Source organism: Rutidosis leptorrhynchoides, chromosome 11 (genome assembly GCF_046630445.1).
Source record: "Rutidosis leptorrhynchoides isolate AG116_Rl617_1_P2 chromosome 11, CSIRO_AGI_Rlap_v1, whole genome shotgun sequence".
NCBI classification, from domain to species: Eukaryota; Viridiplantae; Streptophyta; class Magnoliopsida; order Asterales; family Asteraceae; genus Rutidosis; species Rutidosis leptorrhynchoides.
Window position 1 is genome coordinate 112,078,342 of NC_092343.1, and position 4,696 is coordinate 112,083,037.

A 4,696-nucleotide genomic window follows, 5' to 3' on the forward strand; every position below is an offset into this window, starting at 1 on the left:
ATCATTTATTTCCATCATTTTAATAGACCACAAGAATTTCATTTCCAGTTCTCATAAATATACGTCCCATGCATAGAGACAAAAATAATCATTCATATGGTGAACACCTGGTAACCGACATTAACAATATGCATATAAGAATATCCCCTATCATTCCGGGATCCTCCTTCGGACATGATATAAATTTCGAAGTACTAAAGCATCCGGTACTTTGGATGGGGTTTGTTAGGCCCAATAGATCTATCTTTAGGATTCGCGTCAATTAGGGTGTCTGTTCCCTAATTCTTAGATTACCAGACTTTAATAAAAAGGGGCATATTCGATTTCGATAATTCAACCATAGAATGTAGTTTCAATCACTTGTGTCTATTTCGTCAAACATTTATAAAAGCGCATGTATTCTCAGTCCCAAAAATATAAAGGGTAAAAAGGCAAATGAAACTCACCATACTGTATTTTGTAGTAAAAATACATATAACGTCATTGAACAAGTGCAAGGTTGGCCTCGGATTCAAGAACCTATATTAATTATATATATTTATATGTTGGTCAATATTTGTATAGCAATTTAGGTCAGGTCATAGTGTAATCCTATCCTATAGCTCGAGTTTGACTCTACAGTATAGTAACATGTTATATTACTCATGCTCAATTAAGATTCTAGTAAAAGGTGACGTGTGAAACAACGTAACACAAATGGTTTCATAATCATAAAATAGTATTTTAGGTTTTTTTTTATAGAGAAAATCAACACAAAAAGTTAACTGAAAAGTTAACAGGAAAAGTCAAAGTTCAAAGTCAAAAGTCAAAGGTCAAAGTAAAAATGAGGTCGCATGCAAATATATAATAACTTATACAAAAATGATTTTCGGTCAAACTTGACTAAACGGGCCACTTCAGCTATTTTTAGAAAAATTATCGGAACTCCGATTGATAAACGGCCAAAGATAAAAGTTACACATTACCAAAAAGATTAAGCATAAATATTACAGAAGTAAACTAAACCTAGACAACTCATAGTTGCCAACGCGTTTTCGGCGTTTCAAAGTTAATTTTTCAGCTTTAATAAATTTACAAAAGTGACCGAGTAGCCTACTTTGGAGATTTTTAGAAAATTCCTCAAAACTCGTATTGACAAACGGTCAAAGCCTGCAAATTCTCGTTACCACAAAGATATAACATGATTTTTGGCAAGAGTAAACACATATCAGGCCGACCATGACAACTGATACAAAACTGACATTTTTAAATAAAAAAGTTTCAGCTCTTTTTAGAATTTTAAAATGTGACCAAACCGTCAACTTTGATGATTTTTAGAAAAATTGTCGAGACTCGAATTGACAAACGGCCAGAGTCGTTTGTTAGACCTTACAGCAAAGAATTCAGTGATATTTTTTTTTTATATATGAAACAACGCAGATCAGCGAGAATTTCAGTTCCCATTTCGACATTTCATCAAAATTTGCAAAACTTCTTTTGTCCATAACTTGACAACCGTTCAACGAAACGAGACGTGCTTTATATGAAAATTCATCTACTCGACGAGTAGAATCCAAATAACCACTTTTTATAACCCAGAAAATTAGTTCACTAATTATCATCAGCAATTTTAATTACGAAATTAATTATGCAATTTGTTTATTTCATAACTTTCTAACCGTTACTTGGATTCAAGTGATTCTTAAACCAAAATTCAACTATTTTTCGCTAGCTTTCCAACGACATGCATATCTTATACCTTATCTCAATCGTATATGTAACTAATTCAGGAATCAACATAACCTATCTAATGGCAATATCAAAAGTACAAGCATGCATAATCCTATATACTCGAGCACTAGTCAGGGATACACTATTAGTATGTAAAAATTAAATTATGAGTACTCACATATCAATATTGAGATTCAATATTGCAGGAAAGGTACGTAAACGAAACAGAGATGATAAACACTATATTGACCTCACGAGCATACCCATGAACCATACTCAATCACCTCCATAGCTATAACCCATCATTTCCTTAATCCTATCCCACTCGAAAAAACAACTTCAAAATCACTCGGACAGCACTCCGTCGTAATATTTTATGTATACTAATAATATCTTGAGATAATACGGAGTAAATATATATATGTAAATCGATTGAGAGAGTTTAGAGAAAACTATTTTCAAGTTTCTATGAAATAATGAAACCTATTGAATTCTATTTATAATAGATTTTTGAATTATTAAAGTGAATTATTAAAGTATGAATTATTAAAGTGAATTATTAAAGTATGAATTATTAAAGTGAATTATTAAAGTATGAATTATTAAAGTGAATTATTAAAGTTAAAGTAAAGTAAAAATAAAGTAAAGGTAAAGTTTAAGTATAGTAAAAGTATAAAACTATGTACGTATAATACGCGTATAAATATATATAATATTAATTTAAATCGTTATATATATTTAATAAAATAAAATATAAATATCGTTATCTTTATCATACTAGTTAAGTAATGAGTTGTCAAAAGTGGTTCTAGATATTTATAAAAGTTATATACGTTTTAATAATAAAGTTCTTTTTAAACTGAAAACGTTTTTGTACGTTTGAAACTAAATAGATCAATCGAGTCTTTATGAGATTCAATTTTCCACTATCCTTTGTCTAGTTCTCAATGATTGACAATTTGTTCATATTTATAAATCACTTTACCATTTTCCGAATATTGTTAAAATGAAAAGATTTCTCAAATCAACGTGGGCCTTTCAACAGAGACTTGTAATCATAATTTAATATATCTGATAATTCAATCATTTGATCTTATCTTCTAATTCCATTGATAAACATTTTGAAACAGATACAATCATATAAAGTATTTAATCTAATATTTTGTTTACGTTTCAAGTTATAATATATATACACATATACATATATAATCATATTCGTTTAATGGTTCGTGAATCGTTGGAACTTGGTCGAGGTTGAATGAATGTATGAACATAGTTTAAAATTCTTGAAATTTAACTTAACAAATATTGCTTATCGTGTCAGAATCATATAAAGATTAAAGTTTAAATTTGGTTGGAAATTTCCGGGTTGTCACAACTAGCATGAAATATCTCATAAAATTACAAAAATATTAGTAATCATTCATGACTTATTTACATGAAAACAAAATTACATATCCTTTATATCTAATCCATATACCAACGACCAAAAACACCTACAAACACTTTCATTCTTCAATTTTCTTCATATAATTGATCTCTCTCAAGTTCTATCTTCAAGTTCTAAGTGTTCTTCATAAATTCCATAAGTATAGTTTCATAAAAATCAAGAATACTACCAAGTTTGCAAGTTTACTTCCAAGCTTTCTAATCCATTCCAAGTAATCATCTAAGATCAAGGAACCTTTGTTATTTACAGTAGGTTATATTTCTAATTCAAGGTAATATTCATATTTAAACTTTGATTCAATTTCTACAACTATAACAATCTTATTTCGAGTGAAAATCTTACTTGAACTGTTTTCGTGTCATGATTCTGCTTCAAGAATTTTCAAGCCATCCAAGGATCCTTTGAAGCTAGATTCATTTTTCTCATTTCCAGTAGTTTTATCCAGAAAACTTGAGGTAGTAATGATGTTCATAACATCATTCGATTCATACATATAATGCTATTTTATTCGAAGGTTTAAACTTGTAATCACTAGAACATAGTTTAGTTAATTCTAAACTTATTCGCAAACAAAAGTTAATCCTTCTAACTTGACTTTTAAAATCAACTAAACACATGTTCTATATCTATATGATATGCTAACTTAATGATTTAAAACCTGGAAACACGATGAACACCATAAAATCGGATATACGACGTTGTAGTGAAACCGGGGGCTGTTTTGGTTTGGATAATTAAAACTATGATAAACTTTGATTTAAAAGTTGTTCTTCTAGAAAAATGATTTTTCATATGAACATGAAACTATATCCTAAAATCTTGGTTAAACTCAAAGTGAAAGTATGTTTTTCAAAATGGTCATCAAGATGTCGTTCTTTCGACGGGAATGACTACCTCTTTAGTAATTGACATGTAACTCAAATTTCTGACTATAAACCTATACTTTTTCTGTTTGGATTATCAAATTAGAGTTCAATATGAAACTATAGCAATTTGATTCACTCAAAACGGATTTAAAATGAAGAAGTTATGGGTAAAACAAGATTGGATATTTTTGATCTTTTTAGCTACGGGAAATGTTTAACAAATCTATACAAATCATATCCTAGCTAACTTATATTATATTATACATGTATTCTAATATATTATGTAATCTTAGGATACCATAGACACGTATGCAAATGTTTTAACATATCATATCGACCCATGTATATATATTATTTGGAACAACCATAGACACTCTATATGCAGTAATGTTGGAGTTAGCTATACAGGGTTGAGGTTGATTCCAAAAATATATATACTTTGAGTTGTGATATAGCCTGAGACGTGTATACACTGGGTCGTGGATTGATTCAAGATAATATATATCGATTTATTTCTGTACATCTAACTGTGGACAACTAGTTGTAGGTTACTAACGAGGACATCTGACTTAATACACTCAAATCTTTAAAACATAATAAAAATGGTTGTAATTATATTTTGATCATACTTTGATATATATGTACATATTTGTATAGGTTCGTGAATCAA